Source organism: Balearica regulorum, chromosome 21 (assembly GCF_011004875.1).
Source record: "Balearica regulorum gibbericeps isolate bBalReg1 chromosome 21, bBalReg1.pri, whole genome shotgun sequence".
NCBI classification, from domain to species: domain Eukaryota; kingdom Metazoa; phylum Chordata; class Aves; order Gruiformes; family Gruidae; genus Balearica; species Balearica regulorum.
This window is the reverse complement of record NC_046204.1, coordinates 27,842-49,956: the sequence shown is the minus strand read 5'-3', so window position 1 is coordinate 49,956 and position 22,115 is coordinate 27,842. Positions and strand designations below refer to the sequence as shown.

Below are 22,115 nucleotides of genomic sequence, written 5' to 3'. Positions count from 1 at the left end.
TTTTTTTTTTTTTTTTTTTTTCCTTTTGCCACAGATACGAGAGAAGCTCCATCCAGAGATGAAGCGGAGACGGAATCAACTGTCCCTCTGCCTCATCCTGTGAGGCCGGAAGACATGGAGTAACTGTAAGCTGTGATTCTCAGGCAAATGACTAAGAGCGTTTCTTTTCTTTTGAAAAAGCTTCCCGTGCCTTTGCTTTCACTCTCCCGTTCCTGTGGCGTGTGGCGCTTTTTGAGGCCGTGGAAGCGACACCGGGAGCGACGGGTCGTCAGAACCAGGTCCTCCTGCCTGTCGCTGTGTTTGCTTACCTTCGCTATCTCTGTGTACCACCAGCCTGCATCTCTCTCTGCATTCCTCCATCCCCGTCCCCTCTTCTCTGTTCTACTTTTGTTTCGCTGCGTACGTCCCCGTTCCCTGTCCCGTCTTTATCCTTCCTTCCTTAGGCTCTCCTTTTTCTTTGTGCTTTTGTCCTGCTCCCCGACCCTGTTTCTTGCACCATCTGACTGTCCTTTTCCTGGCACCTTTGTGTCTCTGCTCCTCGCCCCTGTCTTTCTCTCCCCTCTGCCCAGTCCTCGTCTCCCTCTTTGGTCTCTCTCTCTCTCCCTCTGTCCTCCTCCTGCCTCTACCGCTCTGTCCTGCTCGCTGCCCCTCTTTTTCTCACTCTGCCCCGGCGTCCCGCTCCCCGGTCCTCTTTCCCTCTGTTGCTCTCTCCTTTTATCTGTCCTTCTCCCTGCTCCCCAGCCCGGGTCTCTCACGCTCCCGCTTCCTTTCTTTGGTCTCTGTTGCTCTGTCCTGCTCCCCGTGCCGCCGTTCCTCGCCGTACCTCTCGGTCCGGCTCCCTGCCCTTATTCTTTTTTCCTCCCTCTCCGTGGCGCTGCCCGCCCGGGGTCGTTTTCTGCCTCTCTGTCCCGCTCCCCGTCCTCGTTTGTCGGTCGCCGTCCCGCTGCCTCCTCTTCTCCCCGCTGCCTTTCTTCCTCTCTCCCTGCCGCTTCTTTCTCCCTCTCTGTCGGGCTCCCCGGCCCCGTCCTTCGCTCGCCGTCCCTTCCCCTGCCTCGTGCTTTCTCGCTCGCCCCCCCCCCCCCCCCCCCCCCATCCAGCTGGCTGCCACTTTTCTCCTCTCTTCTAGCGCCCTGCAGCCGGCTCCTCGGTTTTGGCGGCAGCGGCCTCCGCCTCTGCACGGCAGCCCAGCTCTCCAGGAGCCCGACGGACTGACCGCGCCTCTGTTCCAAAAGTGTTTGTTGTCCCCAAAGTGGGATCGTTTACCCGGCGTGGAGTACGCCGACATAAACGCAGAGCAGAGGTATTTTATTGACTTCATGTCTGCGCAGAGATGGGCGCTAGGCGGTAGTTCCACCAGGCTAGCGCACTGCACGCAGAATTCTACCACGTCTTTATCTTGTAGCAGGATGAGAAAAACCCACCTGAATTTACGCTAAGCGGTTATTAATTGCCGCATCATCTGCTATCGGTCGAGCACCTTTAAATGAGCAGGCACGCGCCTCGAGGGTGTGGGGGGTGTAATTTGCTCAGTCCCTTAATTGGGTAGGTGGTCGCAAACTCCTCCGGCCACCTTTCCCTTGCCCTGGTTCCTGCCGATTGTTGTTGACTCCAGGCCTCTCTGGCAGTCACCCAGCTGTGGGCTCTTTTCGGGGCAAGACGTGTCCTTTTTTCTCGGTTGTCCTGCTCTCCTTCAAAGGCTGCTCTTTAGCAAAGCGTGCTTTTTATCCGTCCTCAGGCTGTTCTTGAAAAGCAAAGCAAGTAGTGCGTTTAACCCTAAATGAAAGGGTGTCTAAGCGCTAACGCCAACGCATTTCTGTCCCGGTCAAGTTGAAAATGCTACTTTATGGATATCGGAACGACTGCCGCGGCGCCCCAGAGCGGGGCCTCGTGCCCAGGTGCGGAGTCGCTCCCGGGCGGGGGGGGGTCCGTGCGTGACCGAATAAAGGCTTGCGGTCTCTTTTGGCCTCCCGGCTGCGTTTGCGCTTCCTTTGCAGGGGGCGAGGGGCTGTGATGGAGGGCAGGGGAGGATGGAGGGGGGTGTGTGTGCATGACCGTATTCAACAACTTCATATGGCAGGCATCCTCCGGGATGCTCCTTGGCCCCGCCCCCGATGCAAACTCCGCCTCTCACGCACGCCAGGCCCCGCCCCCGACGCAAACTCCGCCCCTCACGCATGCCAGGCCCTGCCCCCGATGCAAACTCCGCCCCTCACGCACGCCAGGCCCCGCCCCCGACGCAAACTCTGCCCCTCACGCACGCCCGGCCCCGCCCCCGATGCAAACTCCGCCCCTCACGCACACCAGGCCCTGCCCCCGACGCAAACTCCGCCCCTCACGCATGCCAGGCCCTGCCCCAACACAAACTCCGCCCCTCACGCACGCCAGGCCCTGCCCCCGACGCAAACTCCGCCCCTCACGCACACCAGGCCCCGCCCCGATGCAAACTCCGCCCCTCACGCACGCCAGGCCCCGCCCCGACGCAAACTCCGCCCCGATGCACGCCAGGCCCCGCCCCCGATGCAAACTCCGCCCCTCACGCACGCCAGGCCCCGCCCCGACGCAAACTCCACCCCTCACGCACACCAGGCCCCGCCCCGACGCAAACTCCGCCCTCACGCACGCCAGGCCCCGCCCCCGATGCAAACTCCGCCCCTCACGCACGCCAGGCCCCGCCCCGATGCAAACTCCGCCCCTCACGCACGCCAGGCCCCGCCCCCGACGCAAACTCCGCCCCGACGCACGCCAGGCACCGCCCCCGACGCAAACCCCCTCCCCGACGCTCCCTGGCCCCGCCCCTGACCCCAAACTCCGCCCCCGACGCAGTCTATAGCCAGTGCCCGCTCGGCTCCTGCCGCCCGGTCACCCAACGGCGGGACTGCGGCTACGTGCCGCCGTGCTTCACGTTGCCCCCCTCCCCCCGGTAACGGCATCGCGACGTTGCAGCGCCCGCGGGGCGCTGCCGCCGCCGCCGCCGCCGGGGCGCTCCTTGCTGCTTCCCGCTAAGGAAACGCCTCTGCCCCCCGACGGGCGCGGTGCCGGCGGGCGCTCGAACTGCAGCGCCGCTGCTGCCCCGGGCGCGTGCCGCCGGCCGGGAGCTGGCCGCTGCCGCTGGTGCTGCCGCCGCCGCCGCCGCCTGCCCGGAGCCGAAGCGCCGGACTGCAGCGCCGGCACCGTCCAGGGGCGCAGCAGCGCCGCCTTCGCTGCTGCCGCCTGGTGGCCGCAGTGCGGTACTGCAGCCCGGCGGTCACGCGCCGGCTCTGGCCCCTCCGGCGCGCCGGCGCCGCCCGGCGCATGCGCGGTGCGCGGCAGCAGCATGGCGGCACGCTGGGCGCCGGTCCCGGCGGCGGCTGAGGGCCGGGCTCAGCGGTGAGGTGAGGTGAGCGAGCCCCGGCGGCGGGTGCAGGCTGTTCTCGTGCCCGCTGGCAGCCCGGGGGTGGCGGGACGGCACGGGACGGGACGGGAAGGTTCCAGCCGCCCGCTGCGGCAGCCCCAGAGAGTGTCCCGGGAGCTGACGGGGAAGGGGGGGGGGCAAGAAGGCGGACAGCCTGCCAGGCGCAGGCGCTGGGCGTCTCCCCGACTCGCCGGAGCTCCCCCTGAGCCTCCCCCGGCCCCGCTCAGCTTGTGCAGCAGCTCCCAATTCCAGCACCTCTCCTGAAGCCTGTCCGGCAGCCCCAGGCCGCCCCCAAGCCCTGGCGCCAAGGCGGCAAGCTGGCCCTCGCCTGTGCCGCTTTCTTCCTGAACGGGGGTGCCGGCGGCAGCAGCGCGGGGAAAGAGCGGCGTCTGCGGAAGCCCCTGCAGAAGGAGGGGGGGGGTCTCCGGCCAGGGCCGACCCGCGGTAGTAACGGCCGCTGCTTTTTCTTTCCCTCTGCCAGGCCGCGCTGAGGACGCGGTTGCCTGTTCCTCCTTTGGGGATGCCGTTGACTGCCCCCGCCTCGCGCTCGCGGGGGTCGTCCGTGCCTGGCCTGGCTCTCCTGGTGGCGTGGCGGCGAAAAGGGAGAGGCGGCGGAGCGCTTACCGGCCGTGGACGGGAGCTGCCCTAAGGGAAGCTGGAACGGCCAGAGCAAGGGGAAGAAGAGGAAGAGATGGAAGGCTCTGCGGCCGGCAGCTGCCTCCCGCTGCAGGCAAGAGCGAGCCTGCCTCGCCGGCTGAGGAAAGATCCCTCGTCGTGCTCCGCGGCAGGTCGGGCTGCCAACGGGCACCGCAGGGTCGGTCGGTACGCGTAACCCAAAGCACGGCGCGGCCGTGTGCGAGGGAGGGAGGCCGCTCGTCTAGGAAGACTCGTCTCCTCGGAGCTCTAAGAAGACACCCGTGTATCCTCTGAGGCGGAGGACAGCCAAGCGACCGGAGTAACGGCAAAGGAAAGGCGGAGAGCAGGGGAAAGAAGGGTCTGCGCCGGCAAGCTCTCCCGGCAGCGCCCAGAGCCGGAGCTGCGGTGAGTGCTGGGCTCCGCGGGGCCCCGTCGCCTCTCTTCTGCGTCGCGGGCCCTCCTCTGCCCCCCTCGCTTTCCCGCCCCGCTGTGGGGTTTTTTGCTTTGCTTTCTGCTCCCCTGTACGTTCTTCTTCCATCTCGCTCTGACGGGCTGCCTGTCCCCACCTTTTTTTAGGTCCTGGCTCTCTCTGCCCTGTAGCCCGTGGCTCTTGTTTCCTTCTCTCTCTCTCTCTCTCCCTCTCTCTCTGTCTGGCCCCCCAGCCGCTGGTTTTGCGTTCCTCCCCCTCGGTCCTGTAGCCCGTCGGTATTTCTGCCCTCTCTGGCTCGCTCTGTCCGGCTCCTCGTGCCCGTTGTTCGAGGTCTTCCTTCTCGGCTCTGTAGCGAGTCGTCGTGAGTCTCTCTCTTTCTCCGTCCCTCTTGAGCCTGTTCCCTGCCCCTCATTTTGAAGGCCTGCCTCTCTGTCCCGTCCCCCGTCGCCACGGTGCCCTTTCTCCCTCTCGCTCTGTCTTGCTCCCCGTCCCTGTTTTTCTAAAGCCTCCCCTCTCTGCCCCCTAGCCCGTCGGTACCTTTTTCTTTCCCCGTCGCGGTTTCTCTGGCTCCCTGTCCCTCTTTCGTTCTCTCTTCCTTCCTCCCTGTCTGCCCCGCAGCCCGTCCCTCCGTTCCTTTCTCCTTCCCTCTCTGTCCGTCTCCCGGTCCCCGTCTTTCAACTCTGCTTCTCTGCAGACGACGCTCTGTACGTTCTTCCGACGCTCTGTACGTTCTTCCGACGCTCTGTACGTTCCCAGTAACGGGTGGAGCGGAAGGCTCTGTGGCCAGGGAATAGCGGCACGGACACGTTCCCGCTGGCTCCGTTGCAGCGGAATTTCGACAGCTGGGTTTGCCCGCTAAATTGACGGCACTGCTGGAAGAAATTTCAGAAAAGCGAGTACCGTGCTTGTCTTTTAAATTCAATCTTTTCAAGTAATTTTTCGACGGACGCCCGGTCCGTGGCTTAGCTATTTGGTTTGCAGTGACACAGACCCGGAGTGTCGCTCTAAGGAGCGTTCTGATTCGCGGAAATTCCCCATAGTCAGAGAGTAAGACTCGTGAATGTTGCTCGGCGGTTTGAAATCTCAGGGTTTCTCTGGAAGCTGACCTGCCAGAACGAGCCGAAAGTAGGCAGAACGCCAGTAGGGGTACCGTAGAAAAGGTCCCCTTCTTGACAGGAGAAGAGCTCGGCGAAACGTCGGCGCCGTTTCCCGTAGGGCCTCCGACGTACCGGTTCAGCAATCGTGGGCTTTGTGCGATTCCCTCGGGGACAATCTCGAACAAACGTTGTACGGCAGAGAGCATCTTAGCTTACTTTCCATCTCCTGCTCGGTTACTTGCAGAATATTTAATTTAGCATCGCGTGGACCCCCAGGGAAAGGTCGGAAAAAAGCGCGCGATGTTTTGAAACGTTTGCCTTGCGAGGAGAAGGGCCGCCTCCCGTTAGGCAACCGAATTCTGTGACCGATTTCCACGCCTCGCACGCGTGCGTGCGCGCCCCCCCCCCCCCCCCCCGGCAGACTTTGAAGGAGGCGGTCCCTAAGGCAACGCGATCTAAAACGTGGAAGTTTTTTTTCTATTTTTAATAGTTTCTTATGGCTATGAGGCTTGTGTGGGCGTTTAGCTCGTCCCGTCCTTAATTCTGAACCCACTGGCTGGTGCGCAAGAACGGTCGTGTGACAAAAACAGCCTGAAATTTGTCCCTGTGCCGGATTTGTCCCGTGGTAAAGGAGTACGTCTGTTATTCCGGGTGCGAAAGGTGTTTGAGGAGCGTACCGCATCGTCCGAGCTGCCCTCGGTCTGATTGATTGCAAACTGTGGGTTATGACTTAGAAATACGTTCGCCTACCATTCCTTACGGTGTGTTTCTGGTTTTTATTTTTTCAAAGAAAGGGTGGCTTTTTCGTCGATCTCTTTGTGAGAGCATCAAGTCGGGTGGCGGTAAATACGCAGAAGCGGCTAGGCGTACCGCAGCGTGGACCGGACGGTATTGGCGTGCTGCTCTGCTAGCAGGGGAGAGCCAGGTGAGGATGCACGTGGTAAGTACTTGTTCTGCCTCCAGCTGAACGGAAAGATTCTCACGTTGAGGGTTCCCGGGCTTGTCTGTGTGATTGGCATTACTTTTTTTTTTTTTTCTTCTTTTGAATATGAAACAGGGTCAGAGAGTTGTTGACGAATGGGACTTTGTGTACTGCTTTAGGTAGCTTTTGGTACCGACTCGTAGATCAGTTGCAAAACTTTACTCTTTGTGCAGTTGACACGTTTTGTAGCATCTGTGGCAGAAACAACTCCAAAGACATCTGTCTTGTAGGCAAGCTGAAAAGAAAATTGCGGTTTCTCACCTGATTTTTCTTTCGGAGGAACGCTCGCGCCCCCCCCCCCCCCCCGCGGCTGTTTTTTTTGCTAGCGTTATCGGGGGAGGGAATGGCGGCGCTTGCCTGGTTTCTTCCCCTAGCCAGGGACTTGAAACTTTGTTTTTCTGAGGGGTCTGGCTAGAAATTTACAAGTGTCGGTGGTCAACAGTGGCAGAGAATTGGGTGGCGTTTTCAATTTCAAAGGGAAGGGACGTGGAGGTGAAGTATGTTGATGTTAATTCTGTTACCAAAAGTGAAGGACCAGCCGCTTCCTCTTTCTGGATCTTCTCTCCTTTCGCCGTCCTCCCCCAAGGGTTACGCGGCCAGGCTGTGTATCTTGTCTGTTCTCGCGCTCTTCCTTTGATACGCAGGAGCGCTGTGAAATAGAGGGGCTACGGACAGGCACCTGCCGTCGTTGCAGATGCCTTAAATCGCGTCTTTGTCCCTTTAGCCTGTCGTTTCCTTTCCGCTCAGCTGAGCTACGTGCAGCGTTAGGTTCCAGGTGAGAGCGGTGCCACAGAACGACGCTCTTGGAGCGTGTGCGGAGGAGGGCGACCGAGATGGCGAGAGGTCTCCGAGGCGAGACTTCGGGGGAGCGGCTGAGGTCGCTTGGTTCGTTCGGCTTGGAGACGAGAAGGCTGAGAGGTGACCTCCTCGCAGTCTGCGCCTTCCTCGAGGGGGACGGCGGAGGGGGAGGCGCTGACCTCCGCTCTCTCGGGGGACCAGCGATAGGGCCCGAGGAAAGGGGACGAAGCTGCATCAGGGGAAGTTCAGACTGGACGTTGGGAAAAGGCTTTTTCACTGAGAGGGCGGTCAGTCACGGAACAGGCTCCCCAGGGAAGCGGTCGCAGCCACCGAGCCCGTCAGGAGTTCGAGGAGGGTCTGGACGATGCTCTTAGTCGCACGGTTTAGTTTTAGGTGGTCCCGCGCGGAGCGGGGGCTTGGTCTCAGTGATCCTGATGGGTCCCTTCTGACTTGAGATACTCTATGATTCTGTGAAATCTTCTGGGTTAGAAATGACCTTATTGTAATAGGGAATTTGCTGAATGTGGCTTTGTGCAAGGACCGTTGTCTTATAATAGCTTGCTTTTTTTTTTTTTTTTTTCCTTTTGCCACAGACATGAGAAAAGCTCTGTCCAGACATGAAGCGGAGACAGAATCAGCTGTCCCTCTGCCTCATCCTGTGAGGCCGGAAGACATGGAGTAACTGTAAGCTGTGATTCTCAGGCAAATGACTAAGAGCGTTTCTTTTCTTTTGAAAAAGCTTCCCGTGCCTTTGCTTTCACTCTCCCGTTCCTGTGGCGTGTGGCGTGTGGCGCTTTTTGAGGCTGTGGAAGCGACACCGGGAGCGATGGGTCGTCAGAACCAGGTCCTGTTTTTGCTTACCTTTGCTATCTCTGTGTACCACCAGCCTGCATCTCTCTCTGCATTCCTCCATCCCCGTCCCCTCTTCTCTGTTCTACTTCTGTTTCACTGAGTACGTCCCGTTCCCTGTCCCGTCTTTATCCTTCCTTCCTTCTGCCTCTCCTTTTTCTTTGTGCTTTTGTCCTGCTCCCCGACCCTGTTTCTTGCACCATCTGACTGTCCTTTTCCTGGCACCTTTGTGTCTCTGCTCCTCGCCCCTGTCTTTCTCTCCCCTCTGCCCAGTCCTCGTCTCCCTCTTTGGTCTCTCTCTCTCTCCCTCTGTCCTCCTCCTGCCTCTACCGCTCTGTCCTGCTCGCTGCCCCTCTTTTTCTCACTCTGCCCCGGCATCCCGCTCCCCGGTCCTCTTTGCCTCTGTTGCTCTCTCCTTTTATCTGTCCCTCGCCCTGCTCCCCAGCCCGGGTCTCTCACGCTCCCGCTTCTCTCACGCTCCCGCTTCCTTTCTTTGGTCTCTGTTGCTCTGTCCTGCTCCCCGTGCCGCCGTTCCTCGCCGTACCTCTCGGTCCGGCTCCCTGCCCTTATTCTTTTTTCCTCCCTCTCCGTGGCGCTGCCCGCCCGGGGTTGTTTCTGCCTCTCTGTCCTGCTCCCCATCCTCGTTTGTGGGTTGCCGTCCCGCTGCCTCTCCCTCTCCCCGCTGCTTCTCTTCCTCTCTCCCTGCCGCTTCTTTCTCCCTCTCTGTCGGGCTCCCCGGCCCTGTCCTTCGCTCGCCATCCCTTTCCCTGCCTCGTGCTTTCTCGCTCGCTGCCGCCTGCCCCCATCCAGCTGGCTGCCACTTTTCTCCTCTCTTCTAGCGTCCTGCAGCCGGCTCCTCGGTTTTGGCGGCGGCCTCTGCCTCTGCACGGCAGCCCAGCTCTCCAGGAGCCCGACGGACCGACCGTCCATTCCATGCTGGACCGGTGAGCGCGGCTCTGGGTAGGACAGCCAAGGTGCCCCAGGGCCAGGCCCCGTGCCCCAGTGCAGAGTCGCTCCTGGGACTGGGTCCGCGTGTGACCGAATAAAGGCTTGCGGTCTCTTTTGCCCTCCAGGCCGTGTTTGCGCTTCATTTCCACAGGGTGAGGGGCTGTGGTGGAGGGCAGGGGAGGAGGTCAGGCGATGGCCCCCTGTTCCTGCTGGGCTCCAGCTGTGGGTTGGGGCTGGAGGAGCCCCAGGGGCAGGCAGTGAGGCTGCTGGCCACGGCCCCTCCCTGTCAGGGGCTGCCAGCGTGCAGGGGCTGCTGTGAGCCAAGGGAGGAGCGGAGGTGGCTGCACAGAGGGAGAAGGTGAGTGGGGCAGCGGGATGGACCGGCGGGTCCCGGGGAAACCCCTGAGGAGGGGCGGGGGGGCGGCGGGGTCCGAGTCGGAGGTGGCTGCAGGGGCGGGGGGGGGTCCGGCCCGGCGGGGCTTTCGGGTGAGTCGGCGCGAGGGGACGGGACGGTGTGCCCGCAGGGTCGGGAAGCACGGAAGGCTGCCTCCCGCGGCACGTATGGAGCTGTAGTCTCACGGCACTCGGCTGATACGCGGCGTTTGCCAGTGTGTGCCGGCAGGTGTCGTTTCCCCCTTTGGAACAGGCACTGTTTGCCTCTCACCTCAACAAACATGCTCTAGATCTGGTTATCCCACACAGCTGCTCCCAGCTCCAGCACCTCCCCCATAGCCACAGACTCTGCCCAACCCTGTCTTCATGTCAGCAAGCTGGCCCTCAAAGATACCTTATTGCACCATAAATGCTGGTGTCATTAGCATCAGTTTGGAGAAAACAGTGGCGTCTCCAAAAGCGCCTCCAGAAGAAGAGGTTGCTGCTTCAGGAGAGCTACAGTCATCACTGTGGATAAGAGTTGCTGGTTGTTTCCCTCTCCCAGAGGCAGCGGTGAGGGCTCAGTTGTCAGTTCCTCTCTGGGGATGTTGTTTGCTGCTACAACCTGTAAACAAACTGGCTTGAAGTGGCCAGAAGCATTAAATGTAGTACTCTGGGACATCAGAAACACACCGAGGCAACCAGTGGGTGTATCTCCAGTAGAAGTTTTATTTGGGAGAATTTTAGCAGTACCTGGAACTTACATTCCAGCAAAAACAAGCCTTTTGGATGGAGATGAACAGGTAACTCAATATTTGTTTTATTTGCAAAATTCTTTTTTTTTGCAATTACAAAATCATGCTTATTGGTATCAAGGGATAACACCTGAAATTCAGGTACATAATATTCAACCAGGGGATAAAATGTATATACAGAATTTTAAATGGAAAAAATAGATTTGAGCCCAAATGACAAGGACTTTACATGGTGTTATTAACCTCCTTTTATGCTGTAAAGGTACAAGGAAAAGAGACATGAATCCATCACTCACGTGCATAAAGATTCCCCAACAGAATGAAAACCAACGCGCCGCTGTATTTGCCGATACCTTGCGGACAAAGTTCATCCTGCAATACAGATATGTACTGTATTGGGTCTGGCTGAGATGGAGTTAATTCTCCCCACAGCAGCCCTCACGGTGCTGTGTATTGGTAGCTAGCAAACTGTTGGTAACACACCAGTGTTTTGGCTACTCCTGAGCAGTGCCAGCACACATCAAGGCTGTCTTTCCAACATTTCTTTTTCCCCAGCAGCAGGCTGGGGGTGGGCAAGATCTTGGGAGGGGACAGAGGTAGGACAGCTGACCCAAACTGACCAAAGGGATATCCCATACCATATGACATCATGCTCAGCAGTAAGAAACTGAGAATAGGGGAGGAACAGGGCAGGGGCATTCATTGTTTTTTTTTTTTTTTTTTACACCGTTTGTCTTCCAGAGTAAGGGGCACGCTTACTGAAGCCCTACTTCCCAGGAAGTGGCTGGACATCGCCTGCTGATGGGAAGTAGAGAATAATCTTTGCTTTTTGCTTTGCTTCCGCGCATGGCTTTTTGCTTTAGCTACATTAAACTGCCTTTATCTCGACCCACGAGTTTGGGGTTGTTTTTCTCCATCTTCCTTTCTCCCCTCCCTGCCTTGCTGAGGAGGCGAGTGATAGAGTGGCTCTGGTGGGCACCTGGTCCCCAGCAAGGGTCAACCCACCACATGTACTTACAAATGGCACCATAATACAATATAGTAGTACTAGTGTCCGGGAGCAAACCTTTTGTAAAGTTTGGGGAGCTAAGAATACAAAAGGGGAAAATATTGTAGTAGATAGTGATACTGAGATTGTATGGAATCCTTTTTTTAATCCTGATGTTTTTCTAGAATTTTGTGTTGGATTTGTGACGGAAGATCTTGAGAATGGAAAGGAACCATTAAGAAGTTATACATGGAATATGTACCCATATCACACATACACATACGAGCCGCAAACAGGAATGGGAACCTGGTGCGTCCGCCATCATTTATGGGTAATGACAGAGGGTAAACACAATGATTGGTGTTGTCTCAATTTGAATCTGACGAGTCCATTCTTTTTTGTAACGTATTACATTATCAAAGATAGGCTTAGGAATTTTCCAGTAGCACACGATTATGATTTTCCATGGGGTTTTCAAGCCGGCATTTCTAATACTGACAAAATAACGACCAAATCTAGATCAAGTAAATGACGTTTAACTTTTTGGTTAAATAACACTCACGTTTCTTTAATGAAGTCCTTTGCGAAGCATCTGAATTTTACTCAATGTCGGCTTTGTGCATCTTTACCGAAATCTGTAGATCGTGGATTTGAATTAATTGGTATTCCAATTCCAAAGGATTCAGTTTGGGAAAAGTTTTGGAGAAATACCTCTATAATTACTAAATATGAAGAGCAAATATTAAACATCAAAATTCCTCCTTTAGATGAATATCATAACATCCTCTGCGTAGAGAGACGTTACCCCCCAGAGTCGGACTCGGCAGTTTTGTCTTAACCACACTTTTGTGGCAAGTTGGACTAAATGTAACACAACTAATCATATTAAATCTCGCTCGAGCTGGGCCCAGAGGGGACCAAAGGCATCGGGAGTATTTCGGTCATCTAGCGACAAAGCTTATAAAGCACTTGCGCCACGTCGGGGAGGAATTTGCACTCTAGGATCGGTAACTGTGGATTTACGAATTCTCCCTAAAACTATAGAAGTTCCAATCTGGCATCACACATTTTTAACTCGTGTTAAAAGGACCAATAACCCATTAGTAGAAAAGCCCTCAGAATTTCATTTTTTTCTCCAATGGTTCATACCATTTTTAGGAGCGAACTGGAAAAAGCAATTTTAAACATATCGGGAGAAATTGAAAAACCGGCAAACTATACCGCTCGTGGGTTAACCACCTTGCAAATTGAAATTGCAGAACTCTCAACGATTACCCTACAAAATCGTACGGCCTTAGATATGATGTTAGCATCACAAGGTGGAGTTTGCACAACGCTAAATGCGAGTCATTGCACGTGTATAGATCATTCAGGGGAATTATTGACTGACGTACATAAAATCTGGGAAATTAGTTCTCAAATGCGACGAGTACAAAAAGACAATACATCTCGGGGTTTTACCGATACCGTGTCGGGGTCAACTTCTCGGGTTCCCGATCTATCTGCGTGGCTTAAAAAGGCGCCTGCTGTAGCAGCCTTAGCAATCATAGGGATTGTATGTGTAATAGTGATTTTTCAATGTTGTATCACCTGTTTTTCTAGTATAGTAGCAAAATTGCAAGTAGCTTGGAGATATAAATAATTGCAGGGATGCAATGAAAACAAACAGAGGGAACTGTAAAAGATATAGAAGCTTAGCTAGAACAAAACTTTTGTTAACTAGAAAGCTGCTTAAGGCCTAGAACTGTTTCAAAGCCTATAATTGTGGGAAAGGGGTTTCTAACCAAGGTAATAGATAATGAAGCTAACTGACCACAGCAAGGTACAATGCCACTACGTTCCATGTACAGTCCCTACCCAAGCGGACAATAGGCCCGGGAATATTAATCTTATGAAGTAAGTTGTTACAGACAGGCACATCCATGGCAAGGATACTGCGCACGCCTGCAAGAAGAGGAGGCTCATCCGGCAAACACGGGTGCGCGACCACCGCCGACCACCAGAGACCCCTGAGGACCACCGACTCAAATCACTGAGCAGGCGTGACGGGGAGGAGAATATGGAAGTGGATTCCAAGGAATGATTATCATAGGACTGCCTTTTCTTGGAAAAATGATGAATATGTATATTTTGATTCTATATAACCTGTGCATTGGTAATCACCTGGCACGCACGTTCGGTGGAGCCGTTTTCCCCGTGCATCCAGCGCCGTAATAAAGCAAACCTAGGGTAACTCACATCTGGTAGATTTAACAAGTCTGTTTCCCTCTCCCTATTTTTTATTCCTCCCTCTGTACCCAGTCACTTTTTAAAGTTTTATGTTTCCTTCTATTCATCTCCCTGTCCCTTTTTTAATATTTCTGTGTTGCTTGTATCCCATCCATTTTTAAATTTTCTTTCCATATTGTCCTCTACGCATCTTCCCATCCCTATGTTTTATTTCTTGTACTCAGTTGCTTTTTAAAATTCCTTCTACATCTGTCTGTCTCCCTTTCTTGATTTTAAATTGTTTTCTATGTTTCTTGTAGTCCATTGCTATGTAATTTCTCTTTCAACAACTCCCTTTATCCATCTCCCCTTCCCTAAATTTTAATTCATCCTTTTCTTCTGTATACCCCACCACTTTTTAAATTTTCTTTCCATGTTTCCTTCTATTCTCATCCCCATTCCTACTTTTTTCTTCTTTCTCACATTTCTTGTAGCCTATCGCTTTTAAAATTTCTACATCTCCCTCTATCTGACGCCCCATCTCTATTTTTTAATTCCTCCTTGTCTGCCCTCTACACGGTTGCTTTAAACATTTTCAATGTCTCCATTTATTTAGTTTCCCATACTCGGTCCATTATTTTGTCGCATACCTCGTCGATTTTTACTTTTGCACACGTGCTATTTTCCCCCCCTTCTTAGTTATTTTATTCTCATCTTTCCTTAAAGCTGTCGCACTTAAAATTTTCTTTCTACATCTAAGTTTATTTGCTGTGATGTCCCTATTTTTTGTTTTCCCGTCTGCCCTATACCTCATCGCTTTTAAAATTTTTTCAATGTCTGCTTTAACCAGTTCTGCCTTATTTGTTTCTCCTCCGTACTGTACCCCTTCGCTTTTGAAATTTTCTTCCTACGTCTCTCCATATTTTTCTCCCTAGTCTTATTCTGTAACTTTTCCTTTTCTTTCCTTAATGCCTCTGCTTTTATCATTTGCTTCCTCTGTGTGTTTCCATCACCCTACCCTTATTTTATTTTTTCATGTCTTTCCTTAATGCCTTTGCTTTTTAAATTTTCTATGTCTACTTTAATCCGTTCACTGTCTTCATTTTTAAATTTTTTCCCATTTGTTCTAAACACCATCGCTTTTTCCATTTTCATTCCACATCTGCTTTTATCAAGCTCCCTATCCATATTTTTAAATTTATTGCCGTCATGTACCCTGTCGCTTCTTAAATCATATTTCCTTGTCAGCATCTATTTTTTACCATATCCTCATTTTAAAATTTTTTCTTGCCTGGCTTAATGCCATCCCTTATTATGTTTTCTTTCTGTGACAACCTTTACGTTGACATATGGGTTTTTTTATTGTTTTCTTGTCTTTCCCTTACTCCATCGCTCTCCAAATTTTCTGTTTAAGTCTCTATTTATCTAGCTTTCCGTCCCATTTTTAATTTTCCTCCCACATTTCCCATACCGCAACTTTTAAAATTTCATTTCTGCGCATGCCAGTTTTGGACGGGATAGGGTCAGTTTCCTTCACGGTAGCCGGTATGGGGTTACGTTTCGGATTCGTGCCAAAAAACAGCGTCCATACTACAGCAGCACATTAATTATCGCCAATATTTTGTTAATAGCATGTTAATATCGCTGACATTTTGTTCTAGCTACTTGCCTGTTCATAAGGGCATTTATGTAGAGTTTCTGATGCATGTTTCTAATTTTCCATGGTTTTCGGGCACTTTCTCTCCTTTGGGACTCATCTAGTTCCGTTTTAAGGGAGTCAGTTGGAGAGACCATTGAGGTTCATTGACAACTTCCAGTAAGTAATTTACTCTTCAGCCAGATATATTTTTGAGAAGGGATTCTCACAGGATCTAGTCTGGCTTTGTCATTCGGTCTTATCCAGAACATAGTTCTGGTACAAATTAGGCAGTATGTGCAGTCTCGCTCAAAACAATGCATAAGCCCAGAGCATTTTGGGGTTTTTACAGCAAACTAACAGACATAATTTTCAACAACAATATTGTCATCACATTTAATTAACTACTTTCCCACACAATTTAGTATACCATTTATCTTTTTCTGTATATAGCCCAGAAAAATCAAAACTAATTACGTACCCAGTCACATTACCCATACAATCAATGGAGTTGCAGCAAAAGAGCAGGTATTGCCATTTCTGGCAAAAGCTATTTTCTCTATTTGGTGCTTAACATGCCCTAAACTCAAGACATGTAGGAAAATCTACTGCTGCTCCTCCAGCCACTTTTAAGCCTTGTGGTAGTCGGCCCCTCCCCTTTCCCAGGGGATGGTGGGAAGGATGGTGGGTGGGGCCCGGGGTATATGAACTGCAGGCAGCTGCTAGGGAGCTCAATCTGTTTTCAGGCTTCTCTGCTATCAGTGCTGTGCTGGTCCTTTCATCAATGGCAGCTTTAGCATCAGTTTGGCTCTTTGGGTAGATGCATCAGAGATAAAAGCCTTGGGACCAGTCAAGGTTAAGCAGTGTATTTAAAAGAAAGTATGCTTTATGCAGATTTGGAGGTTTTTTTCATTTATGATTTTTCAGGTTAGTATTTTTGTATTGAGTATTCAGAGGTTTGTAAGATCATTTAATAACATGTATTTCTTTTTTTTCTAGGTTTGTTGCATTTTACTGGAATTCCTGACTTTACAGAAGATGCAACCTTGGATTTTTCTCCAGTTTTCCTATAAGCTATGTAAGTTGCCAGTAGTATTTCTCTTAATAGGACCGATGATGAGATGATCTAGCGGGGTTTAGGGTAAGCATCTTGCATGTATTTGTTTATGTGGCTTTAGTATTTCTCAAGAAAGCAGCAGGCATGTAAGGTATAGTGTCTTTCAGGTGATGGGATGACTTGCTGCTTTTCCTGATTGCCTATGGAGTACTGCGTTGTTCCTAGAACCTTTCTGGCTCCCTACAGGCTTTTTGTAGATTATAAGCATTGGGACTTTGTTGATTTTGCAGGCCCATAGCTTGCAGGAAGACAGAAGGCAAGAGTTGCCTGCAGAACACAGGGTAAGACTTCGAGGAGCGGCCGACACGGGTGGTTCGGGGGTGCGAATACAAGGAAAGAGCTGTCAGGAAGGAGTGGAGTTCCTTCTCAGAGTTCAGGAGAAGAGAAGGAGTTTCTAAACTTTTGGGACCGAGGGACAGTTGTGAAAGAGGAGGGCTCATCACCTGTTCTCAGATAAGTTTTACCATTGGATTTGGGTGCCACCGAGGTCTATTCTAGCTTAATCTCATCGCAGCTGACCAGAGGTACAACAATACTGAGATGTGTGGTGTAAGCTGTCTGGCCCTCAGCACGGCCACAAGTGGAGCCGAAAGTCAGAAGAGTCTTATCTTGCAAAGCATGGGGTAGGTCAAAGTATACCCTCCTGAACCTGGAAGTCTCTGCTTCCCTGTACCTTCTGCTTTCTTTATTCCCTGACTTAATTTTTGCATCAATCCCTTCACCGTCCATCTGGATGTCACAGTTACTTAGAGACATGGACTAGGCACTTATTTCCAGCGCAGGCTCGAGCGACTGTATTCCATGGAATTTCATGATGAAGAGGATGCATATCACCTGTGCTCATAACAATCTCCAGCCAGGGGTCTGTCTTTTATCATGGTCCTGACACACAAGCTTTTTCTATTTTCACCTTCTTTGGTAAGTGAACGATGAGGCTTGCAGTAGTACCGGTCACGGCAGTTATGTTCTGTTGTTCTTGGAAGCATTTAAGGTTAGTGTAGAGGAGAGGGCTGTCTGGGAGCAGTCCCATTTGGGCAGGCAAAGGGAGCCGGTCGCTCATCAGCACGATGCTAGACCGGGCAAGGCAGTTCCAGCCTGTGTTATGTTTGTGTGTCTCGTTCTCTTCGTCTCAGCCCTTCCTTGGGTCTCAACGCCCTCTTTGCGCTCAAGAGGCACGGCGTGCTTCTCGGTTGCCATCCCTAGGCTCTCGGATGCCTTCGCTCATCGGCATCGCGCCAGTCGGGCGCTTCTTTTTTCGCCTAGCGAGCTTACGGCGTGGATCGTTCTTGCGTCTCAGAAGCTTCTGGCAGGTCATCTTTTTGCAGCCTAGTGCTAGGCTGATTGGGAGCTCTGCTCTCCAACCATTCCTTTTCAGGGACCGAGGCTTCTTCCCTGCATTGTTACATTCTTAGGTCTTGAAGAGAGGCTTCTTGCTGCATCCCTCACCTCGGTTTTGACAGTAACTTCTTAAAACGGGCCATCTCCATCCATTCTTTTCTGGCGTTGCCACAGAGCTTCCTCGCCTGGGTGTCGCACCCTGTAGGTCACCTTGCTCGGCAGCCTCTCCGGTCCGGGAGTCCTTTTTCTCGCTGAGAGTTTTCTCTCATTTGTGAATCATGTTTGTAGAGTTCTGTGTAGTCTTGGTCCGTGTGTGTGTCTTGGGTGTGGAGCTGCTTTGCCTGGGTTGTCGAGTCAGAGTTGGGTGGAATAGCAATAAGGGTACAGTTAGTGTGTCAATACGGCCAGACTGCTCGGGCAAAGGTAGCATAGTCGCCTTGGGTCGAGCAGCTGTCAGCAGGCCGCATGGAGCGTCATTTCCATAGTGTGCTGTGGAGATGATGGGAGTCACCTGGGAGGGGCAGTTAGGGGTACTGAAAGCAGATTGAACCTCCAAAGTGTCAAAGGCTTGTCTGTTTGGGGGTGTCTTTTAATGGGGGTGTGTAGTTTGGGCTCTGGATGGTATTCCTAAATGGAAACAAGAGCTCTGGAGTTGTTTGGCTCTCACTCAGCATCTGGGTGATGTGTTTAATTATTTTGGGGTTTTTTCAGATGCACAGAGACAAGATGCACACCAAAGAGCAGCAGGGGAGCGGAGCGCCCCATAAGAAGGTTGGTCGGCCAGTGGTGTCAGAGGGAAGATGTGACTGGTGGCTATATGACTCCATTAAGACTTCTGGGTTTTTTATTTTGAAGGTGCAAAGCTGGATATTGGCCCCATAGTATATGGACACAGGAGATGACTTGGGCCAGGTGAGCAGTGACTAGCGGGCAGAAGTACAGCAGTTATTTTTCAGGTGTTGCATTGCTGGTTAACATTCAGGTATCCTTTGTTTATTTTTCCTAGGTGTGGCACAAGGATGGCAGCCCAATATGGCGGAGGCCAAGTGAGCGAGCAGCTAAGGTCAAGGAGGGGGAGGTAGGAATCGGTGTGGGTAAGCCACAGTTTTGGGCAGTGTCTCAGCATGTGCCTCGTGCTGTTTTGGGTTTTTTTGCAGGTGCCGTAGGGAGCCGCGGAGGGGAGAAGCCACGTGCCGATGAGCGGTCTGAGAAGGTGAGTCATTTGTCAGTGTCTAATAGCACAGCACTATACAGCAACTTGTTTGAGCATTTCGTTCTGGTTTTGTGGGTGCTGTGCTGCCACCTTAGGAACCGGATGCCCATTTGAGGTGAGCTGGAGGAACGGTGAGGGCGATTGTGGGAGTGGTGACTCCTCACCAATGTAGGAGTTATTGTGTCTCTTGGCGTCTTAGGTGCCACGAGCGAGGACTGCCGCCGTGTCTGTCTCTGGATGGAGCAGGTGAGTGGAAAGGCAGAGCTATTTTGAGGAGGGGGGGTGTTGTGGACAAGGTTGGTGTTGGCTGGTGCAATGCTGACTGACGGCACTGCTTTGGTGTTTTTTGTTTGTTTTTACTGTAGATGACGAAGAGGCACCGGGCAACTGCCAGAACGTCGCAGTTAGCCGACGTGCAATGCGCACGTTGTTTGTCGTGGACGGTTCGAGATTCCCCGGCCCTCTGCAAGCTAAGTTGAGGGACCGTGGCCGGGGAGGGAGCGGGCTGAGGAGGGGGCAAGTTTGGGGGTTGCAGGGGAGGCGTTTTATGGTTAGTGCAGGGGAGAGGACCATCTGGGAGGAGGCCTATTTAGGGTAGGCGAAGGGAGCGGGTTGCTCGTCAGCACGATGCTAGACTGGGCGGGGCAGTTCCAGCCTGTGTTTGCAGTGTTGTGTGTCTTGTGTGTGTCTTAGCCCTTCCTCAGGTTTCAATGCCCTTTTTGCGCTCAAGGGGCAAAGCGTGCTTCTCGGTTGCTATCCCTAGGCTCTCGGATGCCTTCACTCATCAGTGTAGCGCCAGTTGGGTGCTTCTTTGTTTGCCTAGCAAGCTTATGGCGTGGATCATTCTTGCATCTCGGAAGCTTCCGGCAGGTCCTGTTTCTGCAGCCTAGTCCTAGGCTGCATCGGGAGCTCTGCTCTCCAGCTGTCCATTCTCAGGGACCGGGGCTTCTTCCCTGCATCCTTACGTTCTTAAGGTCTCGAAGACAGGCTTCTTGCCGCATCCATCATCTTGGTTTTGACCATACCTTCTTATAACGGGGCCATCTCCATCCATTCTTTTCTGGCATTGCCACGGAGCTTCCTCGCCTGGGTGTCGCACCCTGTAGGTCGCCTTGCTCGGCAGCCTCTCCGGTCTGGGCATCCCTCTCGCTGAGAGTTTTCTCTCACTTGTGAGTTGTGTTGTGGAGTTCAGTGTAATTTTGGTCCCTGTATGTGTGTGTCTTGGGTGTGGAGCTGCTCTGCCCAGGGTTGTTGAGTCCATGGTTAGGTGGAATAGCAATAACAGTGTACAGTTAGTGTGTCAGTATGGCCAGTCTGGAATTGTTTGGCTCTCATTCAGCATCTGGCTGACTTGTTTCATTATTTGGGGTTTTTTCAGATGCAGAGAGGGAAGATGCGCACCAAAGAGCAGCACGGGAGGGGAGCAGACCGCTGTAAGAAGGTGGGTTGGCCAGTGGAGTCAGAGGGAAGATGTGGCTGGTGCCTATATGACTACATTCAGATTTTTTTTATTTTGAAGGTGTGAAGCTGGATATTGGCCCCATAGTATATGGATATGGGAGGTGCCTGCAGCCAGGTGAGCAGTGACTAGCGGGCTGAAGTATAGCTGTTGTTTTTCCGGTGTTGCATTGCTCATTAAGATATAGGTATTGGTTCTTTATTTTTCCTAGGTGTGGCACAAGGATGGCAGCCCAAAATGACGGAGGCCAGGTGAGCAAGCATCTGAGGTAAAGGATGGGGAGGTAGGAATCGGTGCGGTTGGTGGTTTTCGGCAGCATCTCAGCATGTGCCTCTTGCTTTGTTTTTTGCAGGTGCCGCAGGGAGCCTCGGAGGGGCGAAGCCGCATGCTGACAAGCAGCCTGAGAAGGTGAGGCACTTGTCAGTGTCTAACAGCAAAGCACTATGACACCCAGTTTGAGTGTTTCCCTCTGGTTTTGCAGGCGCCGTGCAGCCACCCCTTTGGAACTGGATGCACATTTGAGGTGAGCCGGAGGAATGGCAAGGGTGATCGTGGGAGCGGTGACTTCTCACAAACATAGGAGTAATTTTGTGTCTCTTGGTGTCTTAGGTGCCACAAGCGAGGACAGCTGCTGTGTCCATCTCCAGACCGAGCAGGTGAGCGGAAAGTCACGGTGCTTCTGAGGAGGGAGGTGTTGTGGGAGAGGTCGGTGTTGACCATTGCGATGCTGACTGATGGCACTGTTTTGTTTGGTTTGGTCATTTTTTTTACTGTAGGTGAAGAGGGTCCAGACGACTGCAAGAACATCCCAGTTAGCTGATGCATTATGTGCGTGTTCTTTATCGTGGATTGATTCAGATCCTCGGCCCTCTAAAAGCTAAGTTGAGGGACTGTGGCCAGGGAGGGAGCGGGCTGAGGAGGGGGCAAGTTCAGGGGTTGCAGGGGAGATGTTTTGCAGTTAGTGTAGGAGTAAGAGCTGTCTGGGAGCAGTCCCCCTGTCTTGGGTGGCCAAAGGGAGCGGGTTACTTGTCAACACAATACTAGGCTGGGCAGGGCAGTTCTAGCCTGTGTCTGTGGTATGTTTATTGTGTCTTGTCTTGTGTGTCTTAGCCTTTCCTCTGGTCTCAATGCCCTCTTTGTGCTCAAGGGGCACAGCATGCTTCTCGAGAGCCATCCCTAGAGTCTCAAATATCTGTACTCGTGGGCATAGTGCCAATCAGGTGCTGCTTTTCTTGCATAGCAAGCTCAGATAGCGGATCGGTCTTGTGTCTTGAAGTTTCCAGTGGGTCCTTTTTGCAGCCTCATCGGGCTCTGCTCTCCAGCCATCCCTTTTCAGGGACTGGGGCTTCTTCCCTGCATCCTTACATTCGTAGGTCTTGAGGATCGGCTTCTTCACGCATCTGCCATCTCGGTTTTGACAGTAACTTCTTATAATGGGCCATCACAGTCCATTCTTTTCTGTGGTTGCCATAGAACGTCCTTGTCAGGGCATTGTGCCCTATAGGTGGTCTTGCTCAGCAGCCTCTCTGGTCTGGGAGTCCTTCTTGCTGAGAGTTTTCTCTCATCTTTGAGTCGTGTTGTTTGCGTTCTGTGTAGTGTTGGTCTCTGTGTGTGTGTTTGGGCGTGGAGCTCCTCTGCCTGGGGGGTGTTGAGTCAGGGTTAGGTGGAATAGCACTAAGAGTTTGTGGCTAGTAGGTTGATGTGCCCAGACTGCTTGGGCAAAGGTTGTGTAGTCTCCTCAGATCAAGTAGCCGTTGGCAGGCTGCATGGAGCGTCATTTCCATAGTGTTCTGTGGAGATGACTACAGGAGCCGCCTGGGAGGGGGTGTTTGGGGGTGGTGAAAGCAGATTGACTCTCAGAGTTGTCAAAGGCCTGTCTGTGTGGGGCTTAAGGTGTG

General features: G+C 52.8%; 2 long non-coding RNA genes across 3 annotated transcripts; both read left to right on the top strand.

Moving 5' to 3' along the window:
* Positions 1 to 5,197: 5,197 nt before the first annotated feature.
* On the top strand, positions 5,198 to 9,250 carry LOC142604729 (uncharacterized). 2 transcript variants are annotated; one of them, XR_012838572.1, is made up of 4 exons: positions 5,198 to 5,349; positions 6,345 to 6,494; positions 7,928 to 8,018; positions 9,023 to 9,250. It is a non-coding gene; the product is annotated as an uncharacterized LOC142604729 (long non-coding RNA). The 2 variants fall into 2 exon arrangements; XR_012838571.1 differs by lacking the exons at positions 7,928 to 8,018; positions 9,023 to 9,250 and having other exon boundaries at positions 6,345 to 6,596.
* A 9,148-nt stretch (positions 9,251 to 18,398) lies between these two features.
* LOC142604771 (uncharacterized) lies at positions 18,399 to 20,626 on the top strand. Its single transcript, XR_012838607.1, has 3 exons — positions 18,399 to 18,457; positions 20,429 to 20,485; positions 20,570 to 20,626. It is a non-coding gene; the product is annotated as an uncharacterized LOC142604771 (long non-coding RNA).
* Positions 20,627 to 22,115: the final 1,489 nt, after the last annotated feature.